Here is a 17,502-nt window from a genome sequence, read left to right as displayed (position 1 = left end):
ACCAAGATTTCTTTTTAAAAATGCACTCAGTTTACGCATTTCTCTGATCTTAACAATTGGAGTTACTGACTTTTCAAAGGCTACTTTTAGAGAGAAGGACATTATGGGCTTTTAGGAAGTAATGATATTTTTAAAAATTTACTCTGCCAGGTTTTTTAACTAGACTACTCTTCTGTTCTGAGATCTAATACCTTCCATCTACACTAGTTCTACTAACTAGGCATCTCTCTTGTTCCCTGTCTAATATCTACACCCATGTAGGTATAAGCCCTGTCTTCTAGGTAACAATTTTCCCTCATTTGGAACTAAAATGAAACCTCTTATCTGTTTTCAGGGCTGTGGGTCTTTTACTTGAGGACTGAATCACCTACTGTTAGTACTTAATTATTCCCCTACATTTCCCATGTTACCTGCTCTTGTGGTGATGTTTCATGTTGGGCAGCAGATAGCAGGGTGATATATCATGATGGTTAAAAGCTTTTAGTCTGGAACAGGACTCAGTGAGTTTAAATACAGACTCTATAGACTAAACATTGGATAATTTGAGGAGTTACTCTTTTTTTAATCTTAGTTTCCTTATCTGTACACCAGCATCTTTACAGTGGTAATCAAAATAGTATCTGCCCAATGGAATTATGAAGATTATTATTTTTCAGCACAGATGAAGTGCTTTGGATGGCAACTAGCACATAGTTAATCAATATTAATAATAATAACAATTCTTTCAAATAGACTCCAAGATGCTGCCTATATAGGTAGAAAATCCCTAGTCACTCATTATTTTATTCCATTGAAATGCAATTTTGTCAACCTTGTCGTCCTCACAGCACTTAAAGCTCTGGTTGTTCCATCAAAGTTGGCATGCTCTAAGATTTTCCTTAAATTTCAAACTGCGTTTATTGTTTCATGGATAGAACATTTGTGACAATTTTAAAAGTACATGTTCTACTTGTGTGTGTGTGTGTATGTTTCTATGGAGAAGATCCATAGTTTTGATTAGAGTTTCATGAATCAAAAACTTTTAGGACCATTGATCTGGAGACACTGTGAATGCACTAAATAGGTTTCATTCCTGATTCCTGCCCACCTCACATTCCTGAGTCAGTTGCATCTCGTTTATTTTACCTGCAGCACAACCATATCTGTACTGAGATATGTTAGCACATGCATACATATTAATGAAAATCAAATATATTATCAGAAAATGTGAAATGATATTTATATCAACAAAAATTTCAGAACAAAAATTAAATAATCAATTACATGCCTGTCATAGCATATTCAATAATGTTATACTCTTCCACATGGCTCTCTTCTTTTTTGATGTTATCAAGAACAAGCAGAAGAACTGATTTTATTACATGCACCTGATTAAGTATATCACCATAATAGCTGAGAATAAGCTTATGTTTTCACCTATTTTGTGTTGGTTGACTATAACTATACATTTTGTTTTTGATGAAATATGATTTACTTTATATCCCTTAATTAAAAAATTAAAAAATTATATTCCTGAAATGAAAGAAAAGCATACTAAGTAGAGGAAATTTCTATGGATGAGTAAGTATTTTCTCATGGTAGAAATCTTTCCAGAGATGATTCTATTTAGGTGAATTTGCTAAATGGAAATGGTAACTAATGTTACCCACATGTTTGAAAAGAGTACTTCTTCCAACTTATACATGAACACTAAGTGCAGAATATAATCTTGCTGCCTAGGTCCTTCTGAGATCTTCAAACTATGAAATGGTCCCAAATAAATTTGTCATAAAATATGACAATAGTTAGGGAAATTTAAATATATTGTCATTTTTTAAGGAAATAAGACTAAGTTAAATATAAGTGATATAGAGGCATTACTCCATACAGAAGAGAGTGTAGGAGCAGATGACCACAGTGAGCCAGGTTTACATGAAACCTCTAGGGCCCATCATTCCTATTTCCCTTGCTTTACACGTAACAAACCTTGAACCTGAACCTTGCCTAATATTAGGTAAGGTTCAGATAAAACCCATTTCTGATCAGAAGTCAGTTGACTTAAGAAGCTAAGCAGAAACTTGTTGCACTGTTAGGTAGATAAACCTGACATAGTCACAAAGCATTAATTATTGTAGTGGATCAATGATGCTGAGCTAGGTGGGTTTCACTCAGATTTGTTTCTTTGCCCAGTATCCCGTGAACTCATATCTTAATCTTAAGAGAATGATGAGAAAAGGAGAGAAGGAATATAAAATTTTTACTGGGAGTTAAAATAGTGGTTTCATTGACTGTAGTTATTAGAGAACAAGATACACTGCCTTAGAACCACCCTGAAAGAGCATCTGAAGAACAATGGGGAGAGTAGTTGTGCACTTTGCCTCAGAACACCCTATCATAAGGGCATATGAAGATCATAGTAGGCTTAGCAGTGGCTCCTGCCAGGAGATGGTTATACCTGCTAGAAAGCAAGGATAACTGGATAAGGATCGTTCCTAGTAGAAAATCAGGAGAGGTGACAGCTGAAGTCAGAAGACAGAGGCAGTTTACAGAAATATGGTAATAGTGACCTCAAAACTGTATTTCTCAGTGTGTGATGAGAGCGTATAAATGACAGAGCAATAAGGGACCCAGAAGTGGGAAAAAAACAAACTAATATAATTAGAAGTTTTTATAAAGTCATGTGAGAATTCCTTAGAAGAGTCTTCAAAATGAGAACTTTCCAGAGGATTGGGGTCCAGCAAGAGCAACACAGAGATAAAATCCAAAGAGATATGAGTTGTATACATATGCTATAACAGAGCTTCAGACATTCTGCTAGGAAAAATACCATATTGCTTGAAAGAAAGATAGAAACACAGCTCAGGTCTCTTGAGTCTTACAAAAGGGCCCTTTGCAATGGTTACATATGTTTGAGACAATCTCCTGAGTTCTAGAAATGATGTTAAAATTCGTAGGAAAGCTACTTTGTCAGGTTGCCCATCAGTTTGTTAAAAAGGTTTGATTTCTAAAGTATATTTAATAGAAGTCAACAGTGGCATACTACAATTACAATAGGGAGCCTGGGGATTTCCCTGGCAGTCCAGTGGTTAGGACTCTGCGCTCTCACTGCCAAGGGCCTAGGATCGATCCCTGTTTGAAGAACTAAAAAAAATCTCACATGGTGCTTGGCCAGTAAATAAATAAATAAATAAGGAAGACTGGCACCTTCCTTCTCAAGCCCTATCTTAATTTGTAAAAATGAAAAAGAAAGAAAATACAAATATTCAAAGTCAAAGCTAAGGATATTATTTATATCGTGATGCTGGGTTCTGTTAAGGAACAACCTGGCAAGGTAGAGAGTTGGTTGAGAGTTAGTTTTGAGTCACATAAGAGAATTTAAAGATTTTTTTTTTTTTAAACATCTTTATTGGAGTATAATTGCTTTACAATGGTATGTTAGTTTCAGCTTCACAACAAAATGAATCAGTTATATATACACATATGTTCCCATATCTCTTCCCGCTTGTGTCTCCCTCCCTCCCTCCCTCCCTCCCACCCTCCCTATCCCACCCCTCCAGGCGGTCACAAAGCACCGAGCTGATCTCCCTGTGCTATGCGGCTGCGTCCCACTAGCTATCTACCTTACGTTTAGTAGTGTATATATGTCCATGCCTCTTTATCGCTTTGTCACCGTTTACCCTTCCCCCTCCCCATAGCCTCACGTCCATTCTCTAGTAAGTCTGTGTCTTTATTCCTGTTTCACCCCTAGGTTTTTCATGACATTTTTTTTTTCTTAAATTCCATATATATGTGTTAGCATAGGGTATTTGTCTCTCTCTTTCTGACTTACTTCACTCTGTATGACAGACTCTAGGTCTATCCACCTCATTACAAATAGCTCAATTTCATCTCTTTTTCCAACTGCCAAAGTCCTGGGATTTCTTTAAGAAGAAGCTTACGTTTTGAAGTCAGTCCTTTGGACACCTTTTAAATCAATTTTTTAAAAGCAGACGGACTTCAAACTTGAGAAGCCAAATAAAAGCTGGAGGGGAGTCAAGGGGAAAAGGATGCCAGAGATGTAGCCTTACAGTTTATGCAAAAGGAACCATTGCAATTCACACATGTACTATCTCAGGTGATCAGAAAGGTCTAACCTAGGAGCTCTAATGTAGTTTTTGGACTTATGTAACGTGCATATATATTTCTTGAATGTTTAGAATGGGAAATCTGTGGCAATAATGGATTTGAAGTTTTTGATCTTGGCTATATTGATACTTGCCATAGTCAAGTATTAATAAGTCACTAATAGTGGAGAGTATGTTAAACATTTCAGTGTGTATCCAAAGGCTGATTCTGACTTACCTTCATACCAACTAACATGCAGAGTCATTCGTTAGGTTTTGTCTAGTTTGATTGCTCAGTAGGATAACTGAACACTTTTAAAACTAGCTAAGAAGCCACTCTGCAACACAATGGAATGAGAATATAAAGGATTAATTTAGTCAACCATTTATGCAACAAAATATGAATAACATACTCTCATCTGTCAACCGTTAGTTGTTAATAGGGACAATTTATTGTTTTAACTCTGAAGCTTTCTGTCCCATTCTGAATGCCCTTTGCCTCTTGTTATTCTGATGTGAAGTTTTCATTTTATTTTTGATAAATCGAAATATATGTTTTATACCTTGCTCCCTTGAGGAGAAATTATGACAACTCGAGTCTAATCCTATAAAATGATTCTCAAACTGGGTATATTCACAAGGTTTCATTAGACTTTCTGTCTAACTCTATTTTCAAGTTCCTGTCATTGAAATTCTCTGAGATTTCATTGCTTTGTTATTTCATGCCCAGTGTGGTGGGTTAGTCTCTCATTGTGGGAAAGTGGTAACAAGAAGATGGTAACAACTTGCAAGTTGCTTGATGTTTATCTTCCAATAAATAACTACTAATAATACTATTGACTGAAATTTACTTCTCAGAATTCATCTATTTCTTCAACACCAGTTTGTCTCTGCATACTTACTTCCTATATCGATTATTAGGGTAACACTTCCAACTTCCCACTTTAAAATCCTTGTCATATCCTTTGCCTTAACCTCTACCTCCAAGAAATCACAATACCTCATCAATCTCACCTTCAGAGTGCTATTTAATTCCCTTTCCTCTCTCCATCCTTTCATTTTTTTAATTTCAGTATTTCATCATTTCAAACTTGACTATTTCAGTGAAAAGGAAAATTTATTAACTATTATCCAAGAGTCTAGACTTTCTGCTCTCCTGGCCATTAATTACATTGTTAACATATGACCTTACTAAAATTTAGATCTGATCATGCTATCTCCCATCCAAACCCCACTCTACCCCATCTACCCGCCCCCGCTACACAAAACAACCCCCCAAACAGGAAGGCTATTGTACTGCCTGTGAGACAAATCCAAGTTTCTTGAAAAGGCATTTAAAGATCTCAATAGATTCTGATTATCTTTTCCATCCTGAACCTCACACTTAACTAATACAGTTAAACTTCACTTGATTTATGACCCTTCCCTGAACACACTATGCCATTTTGTGTGTGTGTGTGTGTGTGTGTGTGTGTGAAATATGTCTTAATATCCATGAACTGATTTTAGAAACAAGAGAAGAAAAATGTCTTGGGTTAGAACAAAGAGTCTTCATGTGATACACTTCTGAAGTGGATTGCACAAAGGGTGTGATTTTATGAATAAAAACAACAACGTAAGAACAGGAGTTTGATATATAAACCATGATGTATTTTAAAACAGAATAAATATGAAGTACACAAAGACATTTCACGAGAAGATAGTGAAATCTCTTCCTCATTTCAGTAAGTTGCAACTATCTACAAATGAAATTTTAGTTCCACTTAACAAGACTGAAATATTTTGCAATCAAAGCTATTCCTTGGATTTCAATAAACATTCTGGTTGTCCTTGGCGTCTTTTACTTTGTGAATGAAGAACTTTGTTCTCGCTGGTCTGGGAATAGTTTTGACGGGTGATGTTTTCTTTTGGCTGGGAAACAGATTAAGGGCCTCTCTTCCTGGCAGATCCTTCTTTCTATTGGATGTAACTATTGAACTTACTTAAAAGAATACTTCTATTTATTCTGTCTGTTTAAGTTCATCTTGTAGATGTCCATAAATTCGAAAATTAAAAGAAATTTAAAAATGGAGTTTTTAAATGTGCACCTGCAAGTGAGTTATCTTAAATATACCCGAGAGAACAAGAACAAAAAATAATAATGATATTTTAACAGTGAGACCACACACAGGAGTAATTTATAACTATAAAAGCTCTATTTTATCAAAGAAATATGTATGTAAATTTATTTTTAGTCATCGGCTTTCCTGGGCTTTCACTATGAAATGCTTTCATGCTCAAGAAACAAACTCATGTGGTTTACCATAACTGTTTGCTGATTTTCCTTGAGTGCAAGGAATATCTTTCAACTAGAGCTGTTTGAAATAATTATGAGAAAAAGTGAAGCATAGTTTTTCTAACTGTAAAGTGTTTTACATTTGTCTGTTGAGAAGATCAGTTCTTCTGCTCCTGGAAAATAAGTTTTTAAACACTATAAACTCTTTTATTGTAGTGGGTATTTCCTGTTGTCCTGCTGGCACCCTCTACTTTGGAGATTGTCGTACTTTGTAATGCTGACAAGCTGCAAAAGTTTGCCAAAGAAAAGTGCAGCAGACCAAAATGGAACATCTTTGCACAAGGATTTTCTGGGATTTTCTTAGACTCTAACTGAAAAGACAGGTAACCTCATGTGTAATATATGAAAAGTAAAATGCAACCCTCCTCTACAAAACTTTGAAAACAGGATGATAAAATCTTTTAAAACATCATTCAAGTGCTATAGGGAAGGTTTGGAAGCTGCCTTTTCTGGCTTTATTTCCCATCTGTGTATTGGTTTGGAGGCATCAATGTTTATTTTGTCTCTGCACCAAAAATGATTTAACAAATATGCATACAATCAATCATTACTAATTGGAAACAAATTCAAAAGCACAATTTCAGTGTGTTCATTCCATTTTCCACAGGAATGATAATAGTATCAAAAGAAAGTTTTGAGTCTTTGACTTCAGTGGGAAAGTACAGGAAAAAACTTTGTTCCTTTTTTTCCTCTACAAATGACATAATGAAAAATTATTGGTGAGACAGTAGTTTCTTCTGGTCTTTAAAAGAACACAATTCATGGACAGACTTTCAGTCTGAGAGATAAGGCTTTTATATTTTTATTTATGTGACAAAAGTTTGTGTTTATTCTTAAAATTTCCTTTCCTTTATTTCTCTCCATTATAAGATCTCTAACCAAGTGACTTGATATTCTTGCTCAGAAGTCTTTTTTTGATATTGTTTCCTAGTAAAAAAGGATATTTATTAAGGTTGACAAAAAAATTAATCAATAGTCAACCTAAGAAAGAAATGGAAAGTTTTATTCGAGCCAACCTGAGGATTATAACCCAGGAGATTGTCTTTCAGATATCTCTGGAGACTGTTCCAAAGAGGTGAGAAGGCCAGTATATATATGATTTTGGCGAAGGGGTACATGCAATCAAGCACACATCTTGGAAGAAAGTTACTGCTATTCATGAGGAACAGATAGCTAAGTTAACGGTTTTAGCGCTTTTCTAAGTATGGGGAGATGCACGAAACTGCATATGAAAATTCATAAAATTTTCTCCTGAAAACATCTAACTATCTGAGGGCCAGTTCTGCCAGTTTTGCAAAAGCACAAAATGCCTTATCCTGATATTTTCCCCGAATTTCAAATTTCTTTCCGTGTATATTGTAGGTCAGTAATTGCAGTGGCTAATGACTTGATTCTTGTAGAACTGGATGGTGGGCAATATTCCTTATTTTACAATCCCCACACCCCTCTTTTGGTCTTAATTTCAACCAAGGTTTGGGGGGCACTTCATGACTAGTTTGTCTCACGCTGCTAGGAATTCTCATCCCCATGTCAGGCGAGGATTTCATTGATAGGCCGCTCAGTGTGCTATTACTGGACTGGGCCCTGTTAACAATAGCCTCCAGACCGCCTGTCTTACTAGGCTGATATGGTCCCTCTTGTTGCTTCTTCCCTTATCTATAGTGACACTATTACAATCACTGATCTTATGGAACTATATATTTGGTCAATTGTTCCAAGTTGCCTAGTCATTTTTATTGGAGGCTCAATCACATGTTTGGTAACGCAAGAAACAATCTTGTAGAATAGGCAGAACACAAGTAATACAGCTGGTAACATTAATAAGGTCGTAAGTAAGTAATGTTATATTCTAAGGGGTTACATGGCTGGTGCCAGAAGAAGAAAAATTGATCTTTATGATTGAGCAAGTATTTCTGCCATTGAGGAGGTCTGGCTAATGTATAATGCAGATGCACAATACACACTAGAGAGGTGGGAGGTGGCCCAAATGAGCAGAGAAAAATTTTATGTTTAAATTTTTCTTGTCTTGCCTTAAAATATGATTTTTTCACCAATTATTAGGCATGTTTGATATTGTAATGCTTTGTATAACTTTAATAATCAAATGAAGTGTTCTTCCTTTACAATATTGGATTTATGCTAATGATTACTCACTTATCCTCATAAGTTTTTCTTTCTTTTTTTGGTCGTTTATTATTCCCTCCCTTAAGTAGAGAAAAATTAGCAGAAAAATGTCACACTTTGGGGTGAAAAAAAAAAGACTTCATCCCTATATGAAAAAAACCATGTCTTGCTTCCTGAATTTATGCATTTTGAATAGGAAACAGTTAGGGCAGGAACTCTGTCTTCTCTAATAGCTCGAATAAAGCCAAGTACCTGTCATCACTTCACAAATAAATAAATGATAATAATGGTAAAAAAATGAAATATCGAAACCAAACTTTTTTACTTATTCACTCTTCATTTACCTAATATGTGGTATAATTTTAGTTAGGCTATTTATGACTAAAACAGCAAAACCTTCATATGGGAGAAATTGCTTTTTTGTTTTGCTTGTCCATTGCCCCCATTTATCATGCCTTCAATCTAGTGCCAAAAGGGGCTTTCACAATTCTGGCTATAAATGGCTGACTGAGAATATCAAACCCTGCTCCACCCAATACATCACTAAAGAAGTACTACATTTTGCAGTATCTTATTACATTTTTAGTTTATGGGGAATTAAGGCAGTTATAAACATGAGTTGTAAATGTTGGCAAGCAAAGAGGAGAGTGAGTAAAGGCAAAGGAGAAGGAGGAATAAGGAGGTAGACATACTCCTATGTTCTGGCGTAACTACAGTGTGCATGGGAAAGCTAGTAAGTTTTCTAGCTCAAGAAACTGATATTCCTTTAAGGGCATAAATTAATCACATTAACTATCTTTGTTGAGTATAGGGCCAAATTAATTAACTCCATCTTTTGCTGAGCACTTGCAGCTTCTGAATGAATTGCCTTTTAGTGCCTGTGTTTCATATGATGATTCAGGTTGATTTCTCCTCTTCAAAATTTTAGGGGAATTAATCACAGAGCTCCAATTCAATTGCAATCATAATAACCTTTGCTACTGAGAGTGCTGTCAATCTGATTGAGTTACACAGCCTGAGTTAAGGATCTGACCGGTTTGGTGTGAGGAAATTCTAAAACATGATCAGCTTATTTAATGACTTTAGGGAATACTGCATTTCTTGTACTACTCTGCACACAAATATCCACTCCATGACCAACCTCCAAACCAAGTTGGTTTTGAATACATCCACATAATTTTAATTCATAAGCTTAGTCTCTACAGTGACTTTTCTGTAATATATTTTTAAAAATTTCCCCCTGCCACCATCATTTTATCCCTTCTCAAAAAGGGAAGAGTAATTGTTATGTGCAGCTGCACTTTCTAATTAATACTGTTAATTAATACATTATACGGTATACATTAATACAGTATACATTAATACTGTTATTAATGTATTTTTCTAATGTGCAGAACTGGGGCCCCAGTGCCCATATTTGTGCTAAGTGACCCTGCCTCTCTTCAATATTTGCTTGACTTAAACGTGGTTACCTCTTTAAAAGTTAGTATATTAGTCTCACAACTTTCAGGCATTATATATCAGAATGTCGGTCACCCTAATAGCAAAGGCAAGAGATTTAAAGTGTACAGACTGTCACATTTCCAGTCATGCAGAAGAAGTTGATCTGAGAATAATGAGGCAGAAAGACGAGATGAAACATGGAGAGCACAGAGTTTTAGAAGTTCCAGTTAGCCATGACACCCAACCAGCGAAGCAGTTGTGTGAAATTCCCTAGTCCTACCAGTATATTTCCCTCATTCTTGAACTACTATTGTTTGCAATTCATCTTGACTAATGCAAGTTATCTGACTTTAGGTGATAAATGTATATCTTCACCTGGAAGATATACATTACGCTTTTTTTCTCAAAGTCTGTTCTTCTCTTATTCCTTCTTAAATAGAGTCCCCTTTCAAAAGAAGATCCTACCTTGCTAGAATTTAGGTACCTAGATATTTCATATTCCCTGTATGTGGAGAAGTATGCATAATCAATATTTTGCTTATGCACAATCAATATTTCACCTCATGGCAATTCACCTTAGCTTCTGGTTAGGAGAAATGCCTTATTACTTGAAAATGAGGCCTGCCAGCAAGCACTCTACTACTTCATAAATACCTCAAAGAGATTTCTTAATATCATAAACATAAAATAATGCAATAATATGTTTATACATAAAACACTGAGATATGTTTTTTAAGAAAAAGTAATAGATTCTTAGTCTGATACCCTGGCTTTGTATGCCAGCTCTGTACCCACCATGCTTATGCTTTGAGAAAGTCACTTAGTAACTCTAGTACTGAATAAATTCCATCTTTGTGTACATATGTTTACATATACATTATTTAAACATATACATATTCTATATGAGGAAGAATTTTATATATATGTGTGTGTGTGTGTGTGTGTGTGTGTGTATACATATATATATATAATTCCATTGGTAGCTTGGTAGCTTGTAAAAGAATTGTTTGTAAGGAGGGCACCACTTTTATTGAGGAGCTGTTATAATATTATTTCAGATTCAAGTACAAGTGTTTGAGAATGAGTCATCTTGCATGGAGGCCTCAGACAGGATGCTGTTCTGCTAGATATAATGGAGAAAATAAATGCTTTGGTGCTGGAAATGAAGAAGAAGGGCACTGAGGAGGAAAAATTTTATGGATGATAACAACTGTGATAGCCGGGAATGAGAGAAATGTGAAGAAGTAAATTGTTGATAGGTAGTATTGGAGACAAAGGGTAAATTTAATAACCTGAGCAATACCACAGAATAATGAGTATGATTAGCTTTATCATGTACAAAAAGGATGAAACAGAAATGGCACCAAGTTATCTAGTCCCCAACTCTATCACTTCTGGCCTAGTTAGAGTTAAACAAAATCCAAGTCAGGATGTTTTTTCTTTGTCATAAATGAGTTATAACTAGGTGTTGTTATTAATGGCTCAACTCTGCAGTTCTCAGAGCTATATTTCTTGTGTTGTACAATATATATACATGGATATATTGTACAAGGATAATAATTTGTACCTCTTAATCCCCTACCTGTATATTGCCCCTCCTCCCTTCCCTCTCCCCACTGGTAACCACTAATTTGTTCTCTATATCTGTGACTCTGTTTCTTTTTTGTTATATTCACTAGTGTGTTGTATTTTTAGATTCTACATATAAGTGATATCATACAGTATTTGTGTTTTTGTGATCTGTACTAATGAAAGAAATCGAAGATGACACAAACAGATGGAAAGATATATGGTGTTCTTGGATTGGAAGAGTTAATTTTCTGTTAAGATGACCATACTACTCAAGGAAATCTACAATCCCTATCAAAATGCCATGTAGCGTTTTTCACAGAACTAGAACAAATAATTTTAGAATGTGTATGGAAACAGAAAAGACAGCAAATAGCCAAAACAATCTTGAGAAAGAAGAAGAGAGCTGGAGGAATCATGCTCCCTGACTTCAGACTATATTACAAAGCTATAGTAATCAAAACAGTATGGTACTGGTACAAAAACAGACACATTGATCAATGGAACAGAATAGAGAGCTCAGAAATAAACCCACACACTTACGGTCAATTAATCTATGACAAAGGAGGCAAGAATATACAAAGGAGAAAAGACAGTCTACTCAATAGATGGTGCTGGGAAAAATGGACAGCTACATATAAAAAAAGTGAAATTAGAACATCCTCTAATACCATATACAAAAATAAACTCAAAATGGATTAAAGATCTAAATGTAAGACTGGAAACCATAAAACTCTTAGAGAAAAGCATAGGCAGAACACTCTTTTACATAAATCATAGCAATATTTTTTTAATCTGCCTCCTAAAGCAAAGGAAATAAAAGCAAAAACAAACAAATGGGACCCAGACCCAATTAAACTTAACAGCTTTTGCACAGCAAAGGAAACCTTCTACAAAACAGACAAAAAAGACAGCCTACAGAATGGGAGAAAATATCTGCAATATTTAAAAAACAGGTAGAAGAACTGAACATTTTTCCAAAGAGGACATGCAGATGTCCAACAGGCTCATGAAAAGGTGCTCAACATTGATAATCATCAGGGTAATGCAAACCAAAACCACAAAGAGATATCATTCAGAGATATCTTTTGATATCATCAAAGAGAACACAAATAACAAATGTTGGCAAGTTGTGGAGAAAAGGAAACCCTCATATATTGTTGGTGAGAATGTAAACTGGTGCAGCCACTGTGGAAAACAGTATGAAAGTTTCTCCAAAAACTAAAAATAAAACTACCATATGACCCAGCAATTCCACTCCTAGGTCTCATAATTTCTTTATGGGTAGACTCAGAGTCATAAGCTTGGGCCTCAAAATATCGATTGACATGATGTTTCACCAGAACTAGGGCCTTATTCTTCACTGGCTGACTCATCACCAGTAGATATACAACATCTATTAGCTCAACTCTTTTATCATTGTTGAGGAAGCATTTGGAAATTAAAAAAAAAAAAAACTAGGTCACATTTCAAATTTTAATATATTAATATTTCCTTTGATTTATTATGGGAGAATTATAAAAATTTGTTTCAAGAGAAGCATCAACCCTTTACCCATTTTACACCAACCCCATATTTTCAAACTCTCAGACCTATCAGCAATGTTTCATGCATATGTGTTCCCTCAATTTAACTTTTTAGGGGGTCATTATATTCTGAACTATAGAAATCTTCCAGGTTTTGTTAGAGATAAAAATGTGCACAACCCCTCCTCAATTGCTGATTGTACTGGTACTTCTTACATAAAGGTAATATAACAAAACTAGTTCATATCTGGATATGACACAGGTAAATCATGGTATTTTTTAATACTATAGGCTATAAAAATATTCAAATCGATGTTTAATTTCTACTTCATTGTCTATGCATTGTGGTTAAGGGTATGGGCCCTAGATCCAGTCTACCATGCCACAAAATCTGGATTTTGTCTTAGATACTTAAATTCTATGGGTCTTAGATTTCTCATCTGCAAAAATAAGATTAATAATAGTACCTATTACTGGAGGATAAATGAAATTATACTCATAAAGCATTAGAACAGTACCTGATATACAGTAACCACTCTGTTAACATTGGCAATTATTTTTACCACTACTATGCCAAATATATTACTACAATCCTCCCTCAGTATCCTAGGGTGATTACTTCCACGACCTGCCACAAAATACCAAAGTTCACAGACTCAAGTCCCATAGTGGCCCTCTGTATCTGTGGGTTCTGCATCCCTGGATTCAACCAGTGGTGGTTGGCTGGATCTGCCCATGCAGAAGCCACAAATACAAAGGGTTGACTATAGATCATTTTTTTAAAAAATCCACATATAAGTGGACTCACACAGTTCAAACCCATGTAGTTCAAGGTCAACTGTATTTAGATATGTATTATTTTACTGAAGGAAAAAGTAGTATCTTTGTATTATGTTTCTGAGTGTGTAGATAAAGCATATTTAGTGTAAACGAGACTCATTTTAATTATACTGACTTTGAATAGTACTGTAATTAAAAAAAAATTTATTTTAAAAATATTCAACCCATGGTTTTTAGAAAAGAACTTGAGTTCTGATGGGTAATGCAATTCAGCCATGAACTATCCCATAAGTCCAGTTATAGAAACTATGGCGATATTAAATAAAACAATGATGTTTAACAGATAATGCAGATATCTATTATTCCATCATGGACAACTAGAAAATTCTGAAGTATAGTTGACTTGAGATGTTATATAACTGAATCACTTTGCTGTACATCAGAAACTAACACGACATTGTAAATATATGAAAAAGAATATATATATTCTTTTTCATATTCTTTTCATTATAGGTTATTACAAGATACTGACTATAGTTCCCTGTGCTGTATAGTAGGACCTCATTATTTATCTATTTTATACAGTCTCCCAGTTATTCTCCCTTATATACCCAGTTGTCATCTCAAATCTTTTTTTCCAACTCAAACATTTTCTTTTCACCAAACTGACTCATAAAATTGAGTTCCGTGTCGCTGTCCCCTATGCTCTTAGGATTTAAGGCACAGATCCATATTTGGTTCCTCCCTCACTGATAAAATCAACCATGACTCCTCTCATTGCTTTTCCATCTTTCCCTTCCTTTTTATTACACTATTCTTCCCTCAGACCAAGAGCTCATCACACCATAGATTTTAGTAACCCTTTTTGGATTCAGCCTCTCTCCTGAGTGAAAAAACATAAACGGCTTACACATTAATCCTCCTACATGGTGTTCATTGTGTCTCACCACTAAGCAAACATTTGTAGTTGCTTCCTGCTACCAAAAAATAATTTTTCAGTCTCCGTTCAAGGCCGTCAACGTCTGTCATGGACTTGCTTTGATTTCATTCTCTCATACATTCACTTAGTCATGTGCATATTCACTCATTTATTCATTTGTTTATTTACAAACTATATAGACCTTATCTCCTGTAACAAAAGGCCATTTGTACCAAGCTTCTATCTTACCTAGACTGCATATCAACTATCTTGAAAGATCCCTTACATATCTGTTAGTCAGCTCAAGCTGCCATAACAAAATACCACAGACTAGGTGGCTCAAACAACAGAAGCTTATTTTCTCACAGATTTTGAGTCTGGAAGCCTAAAATGAAGGTACCAGAAGGACTGGTTCCTGATGAAGCCTCTCTTCCTGGCTTGCAGACAGACATCTTCACACTGGCCTTTCCTTTCAGAGAAAGTGAGAGAGCCCTAGTGTCTCTTCCCCTCTTCATAAGGATATCAGCTCTATCGGATTAGGGCCCAACCTTGTGCCTTCATTTAACCTAAATTATCTCCTATCTCCAACTACAGTCACATTGGAGGTTAGAATTTCAACATACAAATGTTCGGGAGGTGGGGAGCCACAATTCAGTCCATAGTAACTTCCTGTCTTTAATCATTTATGCCACGATTTATTTCCAGTTTGCTATACCTTCATTGTCCCTGTCTATCCAAATTCTTTGTATCCATTATGGAGTCGCTCTTTCTTTAAAGGAATCTTTTTCAGTTCAATTTCTTTACAGTGCATTGCCCTGCCTCTACATAGTTTGGGAATTTATAGTTTGTACCATATATTTGACACTATAATAACTTGTAGTTATTCAGGTACATATGAAATGGAAAAGTCTCTTTCAGGCTATAACTATACATATTACAAGCATTATGTATATGTATATTTTTATTATGTACATATACATAATAAAAATATAGTATAACATAAGCATAGTAAAACTATTAAATATATTTTAATAAGAGTAGAATTTCAGTTTTGCATACAGAAATACCTTAGTATATTGACTATGTTGATTAATTTTTAAGCCTTGACTCAGAATTTTATGGAGTCATTTTAATATTGCACTCATTAATAGATGCAGAAATTTAATTATCCACAAAGATGAACACTATTAATTTTTGTTTTAAATGTAAAATCTATTTAAAAATGGAGTTTTGGAAAATTAGCAGGCATTATAAAAACCATTAACACACATGTTTAATAGAGTACACAAGCCAGTGTACTATGGTATAATTCTAAACATAGATAATTATTGCAACATATGAACAAGACGGACAGTTCTAAGATAAATATTGTTTAAAGTGTCTTTGTGACTTCCCTGGCGGTCCAGTGGTAAAGACTCCACGCTTCAACTGCAGGGGGCACAGGTTTGATCCCTTGTCGGGAACTAAGATCCCACATGCTGTGTGGCAGTGGCAATAAATAAATAAATAAAGAGTGTCTTTAACACCTGCATTTTCTTCTTATATCTTCCCACCTTATAGGATCTCCTACTACTATCCAGTACTCCTATTTCTCTTGTTAGGAGGGAAATCACTGAGCCAAATTTACTTTACACCAAAAGGTTAGTTACAATGTCTTCTTGTTCCCAGGACTATTTGTTTTCCAAAAAAAGAAAAAGACTTTATGGGTGGTGCAATATTTTTCACAAAGGCTAAAATGTACTGGTAGCGTTTTGGGTATTAGCCATGCATAAAGCGAGAAATATTTTGCAGTAGGACCCATCATCTTGTTTCTTCTTAAACTGTACTTCAGAAGCAACCACCCATTCTACCCTTTAAAAGATACTTAACAACAACAACAACAAAAATATGCAACACATTTCTCCCCAAAAAATATGCTGGTTTTTCCTTCTCTGCTTTCTTTTTAATGTTCGAAAGTAATTTCTCATTGTTCTCTCCTGTTTTTATACATCTTGCAAGGGAGGTATTGACTCCCCTTGTTTTGGACTAGACATTTATATAGCAAACAGCTTAGGACGACAGAGATTGTTTCTTATCTGGCGCAAAGGCCAGGTGGGCTTACATCCTTAGAAGACACAGTCTTCCTCTAGTGCAAAATGGCACCATACTTCTGGCCATTAAAAAAACTTCAGATTCCCTGAGCTCAGATTTTCTTTCCTGTAATTTCAACCACTGCATGTTCATGGGTCATCGGGTCCTCCAGGAAATAGGGCTCAGGGAACCAGGACAAAAATGCTGATAATCTGGCTATTGCTGTTGCTGTGAGTAATAAACTATTCTTCTCTTACCCAGTCAGAATCTCATATATTCTATCAGCACATACTAAACTGTGACCTGCTAACTTGTTAGCTTGTAAGTAGGCAAAATCTCAGACTCTTCAAAAATTTTGACACATAAATCCTCCCATGTACTGATGAAGATTATGCTTTTCTCTTTCTCCCTAAAGACTCATTCTTTACATAATAAATAACCTCGATTTCAGGTTCCAAATGTGCTTACTCTTTGTATTACTCTGCTAGGGCTACCATAACAAACTATCACAAACTGGGTGGATTCAACAACGTAAACGTTTTCACAATTCCGGAGCCTGAGAGTCCAAGACCAAGGCTTTGGCAGGCATGGTTGCTCCTGAGGCTTCTCTCCTTGGCTTCCAGATGGCCACCTACTCGCTGTGTTCCCACATGG

Source organism: Tursiops truncatus, chromosome 17 (genome assembly GCF_011762595.2).
Source record: "Tursiops truncatus isolate mTurTru1 chromosome 17, mTurTru1.mat.Y, whole genome shotgun sequence".
NCBI classification, from domain to species: Eukaryota; Metazoa; Chordata; class Mammalia; order Artiodactyla; family Delphinidae; genus Tursiops; species Tursiops truncatus.
Note: the sequence above shows the minus strand (reverse complement) of the source record.